This window comes from Coregonus clupeaformis, chromosome 29, assembly GCF_020615455.1.
Source record: "Coregonus clupeaformis isolate EN_2021a chromosome 29, ASM2061545v1, whole genome shotgun sequence".
Classification (NCBI taxonomy): domain Eukaryota; kingdom Metazoa; phylum Chordata; class Actinopteri; order Salmoniformes; family Salmonidae; genus Coregonus; species Coregonus clupeaformis.
This window is the reverse complement of record NC_059220.1, coordinates 12,521,208-12,539,482: the sequence shown is the minus strand read 5'-3', so window position 1 is coordinate 12,539,482 and position 18,275 is coordinate 12,521,208. Positions and strand designations below refer to the sequence as shown.

Here is an 18,275-nt window from a genome sequence, read left to right as displayed (position 1 = left end):
ATTCAGTATAAGCAGGCCCAGGCCATGGTGAGGAGAACTATCCGTCAGGCAAAGAGGTCATGTTGGCATCGGTTCTGTGACACCATTGGAAGGGCGACACCTGTGGGAGAAGTGTGGGGGATGATTAAGAGGATGAGTGGGGTCAGAAGGGAGTGGGATTATCCAGTGTTGACGAGTGGGGAGGATGTGGCAGTAACATATGAGGAGAAAGCAGAGATGATGGCCAAAGCATTTGTCCAAGTGCATAGCTCAGCAAATCTGGCAGAGGGGCAGAGGGGGAGAGAGAACACGAGAGAGGAGCATCCTGGAGTGCTGGAAAGGAGGGAGGATGTAAATGATGTGTTGAGTGCACCATTTACCAGGGCAGAGGTGAAAAAAGCAATAGGTAAGGGTGGGTTAACTTCACCTGGGAAAGATGAGGTGTGCTATGTTATGTTGGCCCATCTTAGTGATGAGGCACTGGATAAGGTATTGGTGTTGTACAACAGAGTGTGGGAGGAGGGGAAACTACCAGGCAGTTGGAAGGAGGCAGTAGTGGTACCAAAACGGAAGCCTGGGAAGGATCCAACGAAGCCAACAAGCTATCGGCCAATAGCTTTAACATCACATGTATGTAAGATTATGGAACATATGATTACGGAGAGGCTAACTTACTTCCTGGAGAGCAGAGGGCTAGTAACGCCACATCAGAGTGGGTTCAGGAAGGGTAGGGGAGCGATGGATCCAGTGCTCTGCTTAGAAGCAGAGGTCAGGAAGGCTCAGGTGAACGAGGAGACTGTTGTAGCTGTCTTTTTTGATGTGGAGAAGGCGTATGATATGATGTGGAAGGAGGGGTTGTTAATCAAGCTTGATATTATGGGGGTAGGAGGAAGAATGTACAACTGGATAAAGGATTTCCTGTTTGGAAGGTCTATCCAGGTGAGGGTGGGGAAGTCTTTATCAGGCAGCTACTTGGTGGATAATGGTACACCGCAGGGGAGCGTGATTAGTCCTCTGTTGTTCTCAATCATGATCAATGATGTTTACTCTCAGGTACAGCCGGATATAGGGAGGTCGTTATTTGCAGATGATGGTGCCTTATGGAAGAGGGGAAGAAATGTGCCATACATAGTCAGGAAGGTACAGGAAGCAATTGATGAGGTAGAGCGGTGGGCATTAATGTGGGGATTCAGGTTCTCTGTAGAGAAAACTCAAACAGTGTTCTTTACCAGGAGGAAGGTGGGAGATGAGGTATGCTTGAGATTATTATTATTATATTATTATATTATTATATGGGAGAAACTTGGAGAGGGTGGGGGCCTTCAGGTTCCTTGGGGTATACTTTGATACTACACTGACCTGGGCAGAACACATTGAGAGAGTGGTGGGAAAGTGTAAGAAGGTGCTAAATGTGATGCGCTGTCTGACGGGGAAGGAGTGGGGGGCTGGGCGTTCCTCATTGAAGACCATGTAGGTTGCATTGATCCGATCTGTAATAGACTATGGAAGTATAGCATATGGTTCAGCAGGCCGGACCTCACTGGAAAGGCTAGATGTCATACAGGGGCAAGGACTCAGAATATGTAGTGGGGCGTTTCGAACGTCCCCAGTGGCTGCATTACAGGTGGAGATGGGGGATATGCCGTTGCAGATTAGGAGACAGCAGCTGGCAATTAATTATTGGGTCAACCTACAAGGACATGGGGTGTCTCATCCTTACAGGCATGCTGGGAACATGAGCGAAGACCGAACACGAGCTTTGGGTGGGTGGGTAATACCCAGGCAAAGGAGATGGGACTGTATGGAAGGGAGTTTAGTCCAACGGTAGTTATTCCTGTAAATCCACCATGGCTACTCCCGCCTCCAGTAGTTGATCTAGAAGTGTTGGAGAGACTACAGAAAGATAGGGAGGGTGTTGATCCATCTGATTTCTTTAAGAGACGTCTGGAAACTGTGTATCAGGATTTTGTGGCCATTTACACAGATAGTTCAAAAGATCCAAGGACAGGACGTACTGGGTCAGCATTTGTAGTGCAGGAATGTGGGGTGGAAGTCAGGAAACGTATTACAGATCATCTGGCTGTATATACGGTGGAGCTGATGGCCATACTGTTGGCCTTGCAGTGGGTGGAGGAAGTTAAGCCAGACAGAGTAGTTATTTGCTCTGATTCATGTGCAGTGTTAATGAGTCTCCAGTCCTTTAGCTCACGTAGCAGACAAGACCTGCTTTATGAGGTGCTACAAACCCATGGCAGGATTAAACAGATGGGTATTCAGATAAGATTTACTTGGGTTCCAGCCCATGTGGAGGTGGAGGGGAAGGAGGCAGTAGATGAACAGGCTAAACAAGCACTTAGTAGTGGGGATGTTGATGTTGAAGTGTCAATGAGCAAGGCAGAGGCAAAAAGACTGATATATACAGTACAGTGATGGTACAGTACAGTGATGGTGCAGGGAGGGGAGGATGGCAGGAAGAGACAGAAGAGAGGAGGCTATTTTTACAAGATTAAGGGTGGGACACAGCCAGTTGAATAAGACATTAAACGTGATAGGAAAGCATCCATCAGGAAAATGTGATTATTGTCAGGAAATAGAGACTGTGGAACATGTATTGCTACAGTGTGGGCAGTATCAGAGGGAAAGAGAGAGGATGAGATTTAGTATGAGGGAGAAGGGGATACAGGAAATTAGTTTAAAGAGTATATTGAGCAGAACGTCATTAGATATAGTCTCAAATATGTTGTTATCTTTTTAAGAGAAACGGGGTTGGCAGGTAGGATTTAGTTTCTCCCTGTCTCTGGCCCACATTCCAGTACGGTAGGTGGCGGTAATGCACCATAACGTTGGATGCCAACCGCCGATAAACCACACTGAAGAAGAAGAAGAAGAAGAAGAAGAAGAAGGCGGTCGCCATGCATCATTGTATTTCCGCGAGACAAGGAAGTCGTAGGGTTTGTTGACGTCCATAAATTAGCTCTAGACGGGGAAAGTCAGCGTGACAAGAGACGTTCTCGAATAATAATTAATGGAAGTGTGCGATAGCATTGTCGCCAGCTCTCTGTTTTATACATGCTTTTAGAGTAACGTATGTGTTATCTATATGATAACAGGATATAGGGACATAATCTAATGTAAGTCTGTGTAAACACTTGTGTTTTGTATTTGTAGTTAATGATAGCTAGGCTAGCTAACATTAGCTAGTTAGCTCATGTCTCAAAGTGAAACGTCAAAATTGCTGATAAACATCTGTTGGCCTGGCTGTGCTCAGTCCAAGCTCGTTAGATATACAATATTTTCGGTTGCAGGCGAATTCAATTTTGACCTGCCCAAGTAATATCACTAGCTGGTAGTTTCAGTTGATATGGATTGTTGCTAGCTAGCGAGTAGAAGGTGTGAAAAACCTCACCTTTAAGGATAACAACTGCAAGCTAGGTACCTAGCCTGTCCAACACTATGGACACTAGCCAAATATTTTATAATTGTATGCCATACATGTCATGTCTATCACCATGCGTTCCCACATATTTGATAGCCATGCCTAATTTTCTTGTCCACAGAGAGCAGAACATTGCCTGTTCACCATGGCTGCCCAAACTCCTCCACAGAGCGCCCTGAGGGAGTTCTGTCCCCTATACTACCTGCTTATTGCAATACCTACCAAGTTCCAGATAGGCTTCCACTCTGTAATGGTCTACCTGACTGCTCTGGACACCAACAGTGATTACATTGCTGTGGGGAGCAGTATTGGGATGCTCTACCTGTACTGCAGGCGAGTCAGCCAGATGAATAAGTACAGTGTAGAGGTGAGTATGCCACTGTTTCAGGCATTGCTTAGTTGATTTAATTATTTTGCACCTTCACCCCAAAGCACATTTGGTAACAAACATCCAAATATTAGCGAGTCTTTGAAGTAAATGTTTTGCCCCAAGTACAGTCAGGGAAAAAAGTATTTGATCCCCTGCTGATTTTGTACGTTTGCCCACTGACAAAGAAATTATCAGTCTATAATTTTAATGGTAGGTTTATTTGAACAGTGAGAGACAGAATAACAACAACAAAATCCAGAAAAACGCATGTCCAAAATTTTATAAATTGATTTGCATTTTAATGAGGGAAATAAGTATTTGACCCCCTCTCAATCAGAAAGATTTCTGGCGCCCAGGTGTCTTTTATACAGGTAACAAGCTGAGATTAGGAGCACACTCTTAAAGGGAGTGCTCCTAATCTCAGCTTGTTACCTGTATAAAAGACACCTGTCCACAGAAGCAATCAATCAATCAGATTCCAAACTCTCCACCATGGCCAAGACCAAAGAGCTCTCCAAGGATGTCAGGGACAAGATTGTAGACCTACACAAGGCTGGAATGGGCTACAAGACCATCGCCAAGCAGCTTGGTGAGAAGGTGACAACAGTTGGTGCGATTTATTCGCAAATGGAAGAAACACAAAATAACTGTCAATCTCCCTCGGCCTGGGGCTCCATGCAAGATCTCACCTCGTGGAGTTGCAATGATCATGAGAACGGTGAGGAATCAGCCCAGAACTACACGGGAGGATCTTGTCAATGATCTCAAGGCAGCTGGGGCCATAGTCACCAAGAAAACAATTGGTAACACACTACGCCGTGAAGGACTGAAATCCTGCAGCGCCCGCAAGGTCCCCCTGCTCAAGAAAGCACATATACAGGGCCGTCTGAAGTTTGCCAATGAACATCTGAATGATTCAGAGGAGAACTGGGGGAAAGTGTTGTGGTCAGATGAGACCAAAATCGAGCTCTTTGGCGAGTTGAGTTGAGTTGATGCCGTGTTTGGAGGAGGAGGAATGCTGCCTATGACCCCAAGAACACCATCCCTTCCGTCAAACATGGAGATGGAAACATTATGCTTTGTGGGTGTTTTTCCGCTAAGGGGACAGGACAACTTCACTGCATCAAAGGGACGATGGACGGGGCCATGTACCGTCAAATCTTGGGTGAGAACCTCCTTCCCTCAGCAAGGGCATTGAAAATGGGTTGTGGATGGGTATTCCAGCATGACAATGACCCAAAACACACGGCCAAGGCAACAAAGGAGTGGCTCAAGAAGAAGCACATTAAGGTCCTGGAGTGGCCTAGCCAGTCTCCAGACCTTAATCCCATAGAAAATCTGTGGAGGGAGCTGAAGGTTCGAGTTGCCAAACGTCAGCCTCAAAACCTTAATGACTTGGAGAAGATCTGCAAAGAGGAGTGTGACAAAATCCCTCCTGAGATGTGTGAAAACCTGGTGGCCAACTACAAGAAACGTCTGACCTCTGTGATTGCCAACAAGGGTTTTGCTACCAAGTACTAAGTCATGTTTTGCAGAGGGGTCAAATAATTATATCCCTCATTTAAAATGCAAATCAATTTATAACATTTTTGACATGTGTTTTTCTGGATTTTGTTTTTGTTATTCTGTCTCTCACTGTTCAAATAAACCTACCATTACAATTATAGACTGATCATGTCTTTGCAGTGGGCAAACGTACAAAATCAGCAGGGGATCAAATACTTAATTCCCGCACTGTAAGTAAGTATGTATGTCATTCTAAACATGTTATGTTGTCTTCCCAGGGGAAATCCGAATCTATCACAGCAGTGAAGCTGCTCAGTTGTTTTGACTTGGTGGCAGTGGGCACGGTGTCTGGTCGGGTTGCTCTCTTTCAACTGGTGTCTCAACTTCCAGGCAGGAACAAACAGGTATGCCAACCAACCAATCAATCAACTGATCTGTTGATATGACTAAAGATAGTGACATGTTTTGAGTGTGTCTTTTTTTGTATTTTATTCTAGGCAATATACTGTATACCAGGGTGTTTAGAAATACCTACAGAATGATTTTTAAAAATACGTAGGGGGGGGGTTGGGGTTACTGTTACTGCAATGCTAAAGCGCTGGGCCGCATGCTATGCCACTACATTAGTTAACTATCTTAAGATGTGCCAAATAAATTATTTCCAGCTCAGGGCTCAAGATGGATCAAGATCCCTGCTGTTTAATATTTGTTTTGTGCGTGCAGCAAACTGTGAGTAGCCTTTTATTGTTGTATAACTTGATGAGCTTGGTTGCAATTAGTTTATGTTCACTTGCGTATTGTTAGCATTAAGCAAACGTCCGCTATGGGAATTCGCTAGTAATTTGCTAGCATTATTAAATATTTATTTTCACGTTTGGAAAACAATAGCGGTGTGCACTGACGGTAATACTGTATACCCCGGTATGGTACAGGAACGGTAGGAAAATGTGGATATCGCCCAACCCTATTTTATTTCCTTCTAAAATGAATAGGTGCAAACATAGCACAGATGTAAGTGCTTAGTAAATGTGTCCCTTTGTGTAGCAAAACACTGAGGTCCCTCTATTTTCTGTAGCTAAGGCGATTTGATGTGGTCGGTTTGCACAAAAGCACAGTCACTGCCTTGGCGTGGAGTGCCAATGGAATGAAGCTCTTCTCTGGTGATGACAAAGGAAAGGTTGTGTACTCTGCTGTGGACCTGGTTCAGGTATAGCAGCTTTCATTCTTTCATTTTGGGTCAAGGTCTTTTTTTGTGAATGTTAGGTAACACTTTACTTAAAGCCCACAGATATAATGTATTATGCAGTTATAATGAGACTTGCCATAAGCATTTATTACCCCCTTATACTCTCTTATATCCTCTAATAACAGTTATCTACAGTGCCTTCGGAAAGTATTCAGACCCCTTTACTTTTTCCACATTTTTAACGTTACAGCCTTATTCTAAAACTGATTAAATACTTTTTTCCCCTCATCAATCTACACACAATACCCCATAACGACAATGCAAAAACAGGTTTTTAGAAAATGTTGCTAATTTATAAAAAATAAAAAACTGAAATATTACATTTACGTAAATATACAGACCCTTTACTCAGTACTTTGTTGAAGCACCTTTGGCAGCGATTACAGCTGCGATTCTTCTTGGGTATGACACTGCAAGCTTGGCACACCTGTATTTGGGGAGTTTATTCTCTGCAGATCCTCTCAAGCTCTGTCAGGTTGGATGGGGAGTGTTGCTGCACAGCTATTTTCAGGTCTCTCCAGAGATGTTCGATCTGGTTCAAGTCCGGGCTCTGGCTGGGCCACTCAAGGACATTCAGAGACTTGTCCCGAAGCCACTCCTGCATTGTCTTGGCTGTGTGCTTAGGGTCGTTGTCATGTTGGAAGGTGAACCTTCGCCCCAGTCTGATGACCTGAGTGCTCTGGAACAGGTTTTCATCAAGGATCTCTCTGTACTTTGCTCTGTTCACCTTTCCCTCGATCTTGACTAGTCTCCCAGTCCCTGCCGCTGAAAAACATCCCCACAGCATGATGCTGCCACCACCATGCTTCACCGTAGGGATGGTGCCAGGTTTCCTCCGGACGTGACGCTTGGCATTCAGGCCAAAGAGTTCAATCTTGGTTGCATCAGACCAGAGAATCTTTAGTTGCCTTTTGGTAAACTCCAAGTGGGCTGTCATGTGCCTTTTACTGAGGAGTAGCTTCCGTCTGGCCACTCTACCATAAAGGCCTGATTTGTGGAGTGCTGCAGAGATGGTTGTCCTTCTAGGAGGTTCTCCCATCTCCACAGAGGAACTCTGGAGCTCTGTCAGAGTGACCATCGGGTTCTTGGTCACCTCCCCGACCAAGGCCCTTCTCCCCCGATTGCTTAGTTTGGCCGGGCGGCCAGCTCTAGGAAGAGTCTTGGTGGTTCCAAACTTCTTCCATTTAAGAATGATGGAGGCCACGGTGTTCTTAAGGACCTTCAATGCTGCAGACATTTTTCGGTACCCTTCCCCAGATCTGTGCCTCAACACAATGCTGTCTCTGAGCTCTACGGACAATTCCTATGATCTTATGGCTTGGTTTTTGCTCTGACATGCACTGTCAAGTGTGGGACCTTATACAGACAGGTGTGTGCCTTTCTAAATCATGTCCAATCAATTGAATTTACCTATCAAGTTGTAGAAACATCTCAAGGATGATCAATGGAAACAGGATGCACCTGAGCTCAATTTCAAGTCTCATAGCAAAGGAATACTTATGTAAATGTAAGACATTTGCTAAAATGTCTAAACCTGTTTTCGCTTTGTCATTATGGGGTATTGTGTGTAGATTGCTGAGGATTTGTATTTATTTAAGCAATTTTAGAATAAGGCTGTAACGTAACAAAATGTAGAAGAAGTCAAGGGGTCTGAATACTTTCCAAATGCTCTGTATCTATCAATCACACTGTACTGTTTGTTTATTAACTTATTTCTCTCACATGTGTTGTAACCCAGTATCCCCAGGGTGTCTGTAACCCAGTATCCCCAGGGTGTCTGTAACCCAGTATCCCCAGGGTGTCTGTAACCCAGTATCCCCAGGGTGTCTGTAACCCAGTATCCCCAGGGTGTCTGTAACCCAGTATCCCCAGGGTGTCTGTAACCCAGTATTGCGGTTGGAGCTTTGATGTGTGTTGTATGCTCATATCCCTAGGGTTTGTGTAACCCAGTGATGCTGTTTTAGGAGCCCTCAGTCATAGTCCAGCTGGAGTACAGTCAGAAGGTCCTGCTCATCTCCTCTTATCAGAGATCCCTGCTGTTCTACACCCAGGAACAGGCCCTGGAGCAGCTGGGCGCCAAGCCTAGGAAGAGGTAGCCTACATGTTGTTCTTATTCATTAAAAGTACCACAAATTACGCTGAGTATACAAAACATTAAGAACACCTGCTCTTTCCGTGACAGACTGAACAGGTGAATCCAGGTGAAAGCAATGATCCCTTATTGATGTCACTTGTTAAAACCACTCCAATCAGTGTAGATGAAGGGGAGGAGACAGGTTAAATAATGATTTTTAAGCCTTGAGACATGGATTGTGTATGTGTGCCATTCAGAGGGTGAATGGACAAGACAAAATATTTAAGTACCTTTGAATCGGGTATGGTAGTAGGTTGGAGTCAACATGGGCCAACATTTCTGTGGAACGCTTTCGACACCCCAACGAATTGAGGCTGTTCTGAGGGCAAAAAGGGGTGGGTGCAGCTCAATATTAGAAAGGTGTTCCTAATGTTTGGTATACTCAGTGTATACATCAGTGCTTTTTCAGCAGCAAATAAATTAAGCTCCCTTCAGACAATTTGAGACATTTTCATTTTCTCAGCTGAACATCTTCATGTTTTTGTGATGTATTAAAGTAGAGTGGAATAGACGGAGTAATGTAACTATAGGAGCTTTGCTGTCAGGTCGTAGAACTCGTTATGTGTATGAGCTACACTGAACAAAAATATAAACTGTTGGTCCCATGTTTCATGAGATGAAATAAAAGATCCCAGACATTTTCCATACGCACAAAAAGCTTATTTCTCTCATGTTTTGTGCACAAATTTGTTCATATCACTGTTAGTGAGTATTTCTCCTTTGCCAAGATAATCCATCCACCTGACAGGTGTGGCATATCAAGAAGCTGATTAAACAGGTGCACCTTGTGCTGGGGACAATAAAAGGCCACTCATAAAATGTGCAGGTTTGTCACACAACACAATGCCACAGATGTCTCAAGTTTTGAGTGAGCGTGCAGTTGGCATGCTGACTGCAGGAATGTCCACCAACGTTGTTTTAGAGAATTTGGCAGTACGTCCAACTGGCCTCACAACCGCAGACCACGTGTAACCACACCAGCCCAGGACCTCCACATTCGGCTTCTTCACCAGCGGGATCGTCTGAGACCAGCCACCCGGACAGCTGATTAAACTGGGTTTGCACAATCGAATAATTAATGCATAAACTGTCAGAAACCGTTTCAGGGAAGCTCATCTGCATGCTCTTTGTCCTCATCAGGGTCTTGACCTGACAGCAGATTAGCGTCGTAATCGACTTCAGTGGGCAAATGCTCACCTTTGATGGCCGCTGGCACGCTGGAGAAGTTTTACTCTTCATGGATGAATCCCGCTTTCAATTGTACCAGGCAGATGGCGTGTATGGCGTTGTGTGGGCGAGTGGTTTGCTGATGTTAACGTTGTGAACAGAGTGCCCCATGGTGGCAGTGGGGTTATGGTATGGGCAGGCATAAGCTACGGACAACGAAGACAATTGCATTTTATCGATGGCAATTTGAATGCACAGCGATACCCTGACGAGATCCTGAGGCCCATTGTCGTGCCATTCATCTGCCGTCATTGCTTGGCAATCACCGGCTGACAAAATGTCATGACCACCACAGCCCTAGTGGTCACACCAGATACTGACTGGTTTTCTGATCCACGCCCGTACTTTTTTTTAAAGGTATCTGACTGTGACCAACAGATGCATATCTGTATTCCCAGTCATGTGAAATCCACTCTAGTGGTAGCATGAGCAGCAGGACTGCTACCTCCGCCTTTGTGCAAGGAGGAGCAGGAGGAGCACTGCCAGAGCCCTGCAAAATGACCTCCAGCAGGCCACAAATGTGCATGTGTCTGCTCAAACGGTCAGAAACAGACTCCATGAGGGTGGTATGAGGGCCCGACGTCCACAGGTGGGGGTTGTGCTTACAGCCCAACACAGTGCAGGACATTTGGCATTTGCCAGAGAACACCAAGATTGGCAAATTCGCCACTGGCGCCCTGTGCTCTTCACAGATGAAAGCAGGTTCACACTGAGCACGTGACAGAGTCTGGAGACGCCGTGGAGAACCTTCTGCTGTCTGCAACATCCTCCAGCATGACCGGTTTGGCGGTGGGTCAGTCATGGTGTGGGGTGGCATTTCTTTGGGGGGCCGCACAGCCCTCCATGTGCTCGCCAGAGGTAGCCTGACTGCCATTAGGTACCGAGATGAGATCCTCAGACCCCTTGTGAAACCATATGCTGGTGCGGTTGGCCCTGGGCTCCTCCTAATGCAAGACAATGCTAGACCTCATGTGGCTGGAGTGTGTCAGCAGTTCCTGTAAGAGGAAGGCATTGATGCTATGGACTGGCCCGCCCGTTCCCCAGACCTGAATCCAATTGAGCACATCATGTCTCGCTCCATCCACCAACGCCACGTTGCACCACAGACTGTCCAGGAGTTGGCGGATGCTTTAGTCCAGGTCTGGGAGGAGATCCCTCAGGAGACCATCCGCCACCTCATCAGGAGCATGCCCAGCCGTTGTAGGGAGGTCATACAGGCACGTGGAGGCCACACAAACTACTGAGCCTCATTTTGACTTGTTTTAAGGACATTACATCAAAGTTGGATCAGCCTGTAGTGTGGTTTTCCACTTTAATTTTGAGGGTGACTCCAAATCCAGACCTCCATGGGTTGATACATTTGATTTCCATTGATAATTTTTGTGTGATTTTGTTGTCAGCACATTCAACTATGTAAAGAAAAAAGTATTTAATAAGATTATTTCATTCATTCAGATCTAGGATGTGTTATTTTAGTGTTCCCTTTATTTTTTTGAGCAGTGTATTTATCTTGCATTGTTGTTTTCCTTGAAGCAATGGGAAGTTTGGCGCGTGCTTCTGGCTGTAGCGGACAGACGTAAGAGGGCTTGTGGTGGACACGCGTCTGTTCAACCAGGAGGTGCCCCAGTTTGAGCTGTTTGCCAGACCGGGCCCCAGGAGAGGCAGCTGGGCCTGGTGGGCTGCTTCCTCAGAGAGGGCTGGGTCCTCAGAGAGGGCTGCTTCCTCAGCTGGAACCAATAAAATGTCTACGTGTTGGACTGCTTCAACCAGGTAAAGATGTCCTCAGGCAGGAATGGATACTTTGTTGTTGAAATATTAATTTTCATCACAAAAGGGTACACAAGCAGGAACATTTCCATCATTCACTTATTACAAAGGAATGGATACTTTTACATGGATATCTGGATTAATGGATACTTTAATACATGGATTTTTGCTGTCTTAAAATGGATTTCCTCAACCAGGTAATCACTTTTGGATCGCTTTTGTCACATATTTTGATAGAGAAAAAGTAGTCAGGTGAATCTAGACTGTGAATCTTTAAACCTTTGTCCTGTCAGGGTGTCATGTTACAGGTCTATCTCTGTAATAAAATAAAATGCCATTCAAGGTGATCATCGGTGCACTGGAGAGCTGTGGGGACATCGTCTCTGTATCATGCACTGAAAATGAAATCTTCATTCTGAAGGGAGATCGGGACATTGTTCGCATCTCAAACGCTCCTGAGGACTTGGCTTCCAACAGTAAGATGTCAAACATAGTCATGTCATAATATATCAGAAGCACTTTGTTCATTTCAAACAAACCATAGATGGTTGAAAGAGAGAGAATCATGATCTCCAGCTAATGGAGGAGGAGGTGGAGGAGGTAGAGGAAGTGCTGGAGCAGGACCAGCTGAGTGACACCTCCAGGGCAGGGGAGGCGGGGGTGATGGAGAGAGCCCTGATGGAGAGACCCGAGGTGGGGGAGCGACTGGACCACCAGAGACGGGGCAGTGTAGGGGGCACCAGTGATTCTCATAGCCGCAGCAGTTCCATCACATCCTGCGACAGCGTTCAGGGCATGATGCTCTCCACCACCACCATGGAGCAGTCAGAGCTCTCCTCCAGCCGATAGTGCCATCAACCAGGAGGACTTTCAGCAGTAGCTGGTGGTCCAGACCATCAAAGTCAAGAAGAAGGCCAAGAGGAGGAGGCAAGGCGAGTGGCAGTTGTAGTGATTTGGTTAGATTTTTTACAAAGGATCAAGCAAACTTTGAAATCTAGTGTTCTATGCTGTGGTTGATCACAAAATGTAAAACAAATTGCTCCAAATTGCGTTTTTAATAAATTAAAAAACTGTAACAGCTTGTCTTAAAATTACCTTTCTCTTAGGATTCAAGCCATTAATGTTGAAACTTCTTGCTGCTATCCAACATTGGGCAGCAGGACCAAGACAAGACAGTAGTAGTTATACTAGTGGTTAGTTACATTACACACAACATGTTGTGACGTTGCAGCTTGCACCTTCCACAGTGTGTGTAACAGTACATCACATTCAGTTTCAATATGATACTATTTTGCTAGTAATGTCGCATCAAAATGAAAAGCAATGGATCATTTGATTGTTATTACCGTATTTTCCGCACTATAAGGCGCACTTAAAAGCCTTTAATTTTCAAAAAAAAACGACAGTGCGCTTTATAATCCGGAGCGCCTTATATATGGATCAATTGGTTAATTGGTTGATCCATACTGGTTGTACACGGCGCTCAAGGCGCTCTCAAAATGTTTCAGTATGAAAAACCAATAAAAACTATTTAATAATAATTAAATGTTTCAGTACGACTGGTAAACTACAAAGCCGCACCGCTTGCAGCATTACGGCTACCGTAGTCAGTAAACACCGGTACTGCGCTTACTCACAGTCCCACACCACTTGTGTGTGTATAAAGACCCCAAAATTGTTGTCGGAACGCTTAATAAAGTTAGACTTTATCTGACTGTTTTGTTGACATTCCCTTTAGCACAGCTCCATCTAGTGGATGCATAACGCAACCCCAGTCAAACGTTTGACTGCAGTATCTTCTATTCTATGCGCCTTATAATCCGGTGCGCCCTATATATGAAAACAGTTCTAAAATAGGCCATTCATTGAAGGTGCGCCTTATAATCCGGTGCGCCCTATATATGAAAACAGTTCTAAAATAGGCCATTCATTGAAGGTGCGCCTTATAATCCGGTGCGCCTTATAGTGCGGAAAATACGGTAGTCATTTTATGGCAGATTTATAACACACAAACCATTACTGTAGGATGCTGTGTCTGGTTTGAACTCTCTCCTCTCGCCCCTCCTGTAGTTGGCAGAGAGCTGGATGGGCTACACAGGGGCCAGGCTGTGGCATCCTCAACCTGGTTGTGACTGACCCATACGTCTGGTGTTTGGACTTTAAAGGAGGCCTGCACTGCAGTGCCCTCCCAGACGGGGGGCCTGAGCTGGCAGAAGTTTGAGGACAATGTGCAGCAGGTGGCACTGTCACCTTCAGGTGATGAGGATGTCTGGAATATGGTCATTTAGCAGAAGCTTTTATTCATCTATTATTAGATGCTTTTATGACTAAATCTGCAATATGTAACTTTTTGGGTGACCTGACCAAATTCACATAGAAATGGGAGTTATAGATCTGTCATTCTCATTGAAAGCAAGTCTAAGAAGTGGTAGATATGTTCTATGTGCGCTATTTCTATGCCTCCCGTGCTTAAGTTAAACTTTTGCATCTTTTACTATCGGTTTTCAACACAAGCTTCAAACAGCTAAAAATATAATATTTTTGGTTATTGAAAATATATTCCACAGCGGTTTATATGGTACAGTGATTCACTACACTATATTTGCTTGTTTTATCACAGAAACTGAAATTAAGCGAACTATTAGAATTTAAGCAACCAGGAAATGGCATAGCGATTTCTGCATATTGTACCTTTTTTAAGCTTGTATTAAACTTTTATTCAGTGACTGGGTCTGTAATGGTCTATCATGTATATCTTGTGGAAGAGATATAAGGCACTATTGTTGATGAGGGAGACCGTGTTTGCTGATGCAGTGCATCATAGAGATAGATCTATACTTTTAGGAGTTGGTTAGTTTGATTACCAAAATGACATCTTTGGATGTACATATTTAAGTATCATTTCATTTTAGGGTCCCTGCTATGGAATATGGAAAGAAGACCATGACAGCGTATGCATGTGGTAAAGTCACCATCAAAGGAAAGAGGCACTGGTACAAGGCCCTGGAGGATTCTGCCTTTGTGGCGCTTGGTGAAGACACAGCCTGGATCATCCGAACCAGCGGAGACCTCTACCTGCAGACAGGTGAGCTACTGGTGACTATTCAGTACTGTGTGTCCTTTTACTATCTATGGAGTATAGATGTACAGACCTGACTAGATTTAACACATTAAGACAAATTCATGTCAAAGAAAAGTTGCTTACCAGATTTTGATGGCAAATTATTTGAATGTATCTTAAATCAAAACAAATCAAATCAAATTTTATTGGTCACATGCGCCGAATACAACAGGTGCAGACATTACAGTGAAATGCTTACTTACAGCCCTTAACCAACAGTGCATTTATTTTAAACAAAAAAAGTAAAAATAAAACAACAACAAAAAAAAGTGTTGAGAAAAAAAAGAGCAGAAGTAAAATAAAGTGACAGTAGGGAGGCTATATATACAGGGGGGTACCGTTGCAGAGTCAATGTGCGGGGGCACCGGCTAGTTGAGGTAGTTGAGGTAATATGTACATGTGGGTAGAGTTAAAGTGACTATGCATAAATACTTAACAGAGTAGCAGCAGCGTAAAAAGGATGGTGTGGGGGGGCAGTGCAAATAGTCCGGGTAGCCATGATTAGCTGTTCAGGAGTCTTATGGCTTGGGGGTAGAAGCTGTTGAGAAGTCTTTTGGACCTAGACTTGGCACTCCGGTACCGCTTGCCGTGCGGTAGCAGAGAGAACAGTCTATGACTAGGGTGGCTGGAGTCTTTGACAATTTTGAGGGCATTCCTCTGACACCGCCTGGTATAGAGGTCCTGGATGGCAGGAAGCTTTGCCCCAGTGATGTACTGGGCCGTACGCACTACCCTCTGTAGTGCCTTGCGGTCGGAGGCCAAGCAGTTGCCATACCAGGCGGTGATGCAACCAGTCAGGATGCTCTCGATGGTGCAGCTGTAGAATTTTTTGAGGATCTGAGGACCCATGCCAAATCTTTTTAGTCTCCTGAGGGGGAATAGGCTTTGTCGTGCCCTCTTCACGACTGTCTTGGTGTGTTTGGACCATGATAGTTCGTTGGTGATGTGGACACCAAGGAACTTGAAGCTCTCAACCTGTTCCACTACAGCCCCGTCGATGAGAATGGGGGCGTGCTCAGTCCTCTTTTTTTTTCCTGTAGTCCACAATCATCTCCTTTTGTCTTGGTCACGTTGACCAGCAGGGCAATACTTAAATGTAAGTATTGTTCATGTACTATCTGCACTACTGCTTGATTCACTCTGTTTTAAGCAAGACTTCATGATTTCAGCCCCAAGTGGCCTCAGAGTATTAAGAATATTATATCACAACCCTGTTTATTGGCAAAGTCTCAACTCAGCAAATCAGTTCCTGAGATTAACCATTGGCCCTTAGATGGAGCTGTTCAGGCCCATAGTAAATAGTATCAGTAACCGGATAAATCAGCTTAGAGGTAATCATAATTCTGTACGGATGCCAAATTAAGTATCAAAATAATGAAGCCTAGTAAATCCAAAACATGCTTTTAGAAAGTAATATCTGACACACTGGCTGGCCCTGCCCTGCTGGTCATGACAAGTATTATATTATTATACAACGGGTTGGTCTAATCCTGGATGCTGATAGGTTAAAACCGCATTCCAGAGCGACTTACAGGAGCAATGATCTAGACATTATCTCCCATTTCTTTTAGACTAGCATTTGATTTTCGACAGTGGAGATTTGTATAAACCTTGCTGTCTGTCTCTCCGACATTTGCAACATTGTTTCAGTACTGAAATTCGATCTCCAGCTGTCCCATAGTAATGAACGTGTCCTACGGGAGTCGGGATGAGACAGACAGGCAGGTAGCTTTTGTCAGCCAGTCGAAATCATGAATGAGCTGGCATCATTTTTATGTATATATACAAAGAAATGTCCATATGTGGGAACTCCTTCAAAACTGTTGGAAAAGCATTCCAGGTAAAGCTGGTTGAGAGAATGCCAAGTGTGTGCAAAGCTGGCATCAAGGCAAAGGGTGGCTATTTGAAGAATCTCAAATATAACATATATTTTGATTTGTTTAACACTATTTTTTTGGTTACAACATGATTCCATATGTGGTTTTTCATAGTTTTGATGTCTTCACTATTATTCTACAATGTAAAAAATAGTAACAATAAAGCAAAACCCTTGAATGAGTAGGTGTGTCCAAACTTTTGACTGGTGGTGTATAGGATATATATAAATACATGTCATTTGAATTAGATATGATTAACTAAGAAACTAAAGGGAGCCAGCTATACTACTAATAGTTTAGACTTGGCATGATTAACATTCTGTTTACATACAGACTTTCCCGGCCCCTCACTCACTCACAAAAACAGCAAACACAACAAATGCCTTAACTCACAGACCGTAAACCCTGACTGTGTGGTCATGGTCCTGTCCTGCAGGTTTGAGTGTGGACCGTCCGTGTGTGCAGGCTGCGAAGGTGGCCTGCCCGTGTCGCATGGCCCAGCTCGCAGCGGGGTGGTGTGGGCCCTCAGCGAACATGGGGCCGTCTTCTACAGAGAAGGCCTCAGCAGCTACTGCTCTGAGGGGGAAATGTGGAAGTATGACAAAATCAGGTAGGACCTTTGCTGAAAAAGAGAAACCTGTGTGTGTCGTAGGCCCCATTAACAGTGATAGTAGAGTTAGCTCTGCTTGGTTGTGATGTGGTCGTTCCAGTTAATTGTAATTCAACAATGACTCTTTAACCTCTTTTGAAAAGTGGAAGGAAGATGTGTGTCATAGAGGCCTAGTAACAGTGAACGTTTAGTTAGTATGAACGACCAGGGTTCATATCCGGATCTCCAGCACGCCACAAGACTGTGTAAGCCTGCTTCGCTAAATCCTCCTAGGCATTAGGGGAGCTAATGCAAGTCTTCAGGACTCACTCAGGCAAGGTTAGCTATGCTTTCTTTGCTGATCATTACATATTTGTGTGTGTGTGTGTGTTTTTCCTCCTCCCAAAGTGAGAGCCAGGGTCTGGAGCCCATCTGTATAGCCCTGGGAGAGAGCAACACGGCCTGGGCTCTGGACACCAGCGACAATCTGTAGTTCAGGACTGGAGTCACTGCCAGGAAGCCCCAGGGGGACGATGACCACTGGTGGCAGGTTGGTATCCTACAGAATGTGTTCAATGTTACGCACACCCATCATTTCCATCGGTCCTCTATCTTGCACTATGATTGTTTTTTAAGAACATGTATTTTTAATGTCAAATTTAGGATGGTTTGCATTACAGACTTCACCCTGAGATGACTGGCACAACTTCTGATGCTTATACATTTCTGGCCTTTTGTTCCCTCGCTCTTCCCCACCATCCTTACCTCTCCCTCTCCCCCTCTCCCTCCCTCCCTTTCAGTTGAGCATCACAGACTACGTGGTAGTCTGCCATTCAGAACATGGCCAATCCTCGGTGGAGCGGGTGGCAGAGTGCCTCCGCGTGGCCTTCCTGTCCCAGTAGTGCCAGCCCAGCCTGGTCTCCTCCAACACCACCGGCGTCTGGATTGCATCCAGCAGGAACAACTTCAATGTCGCCAAGGGCAGCCTCAGTGGTATGAATTTATGAAACCTCAAGACGTGTT

The 18,275-nt window shown here is 44.8% G+C and overlaps 1 protein-coding gene and 1 pseudogene across 1 annotated transcript in view; both read left to right on the top strand.

The window, feature by feature from the left end:
* Window positions 1-2,924: 2,924 nt before the first annotated feature.
* Window positions 2,925-13,823, top strand: LOC121544725 (annotated as a pseudogene).
* Window positions 13,824-14,578: 755 nt separating this feature from the next.
* The window catches only part of LOC121544723 (TNF receptor-associated factor 3-like), a 56,599-nt gene continuing 52,902 nt past the window's right edge, over window positions 14,579-18,275 (top strand). The window contains exons 1-4 of the mRNA XM_041854813.1: window positions 14,579-14,750; window positions 17,100-17,273; window positions 17,661-17,802; window positions 18,053-18,245. The gene's annotated coding sequence lies outside the window, so the exon portion shown is untranslated. The remainder of the gene's footprint in view (window positions 14,751-17,099; window positions 17,274-17,660; window positions 17,803-18,052; window positions 18,246-18,275) is intronic.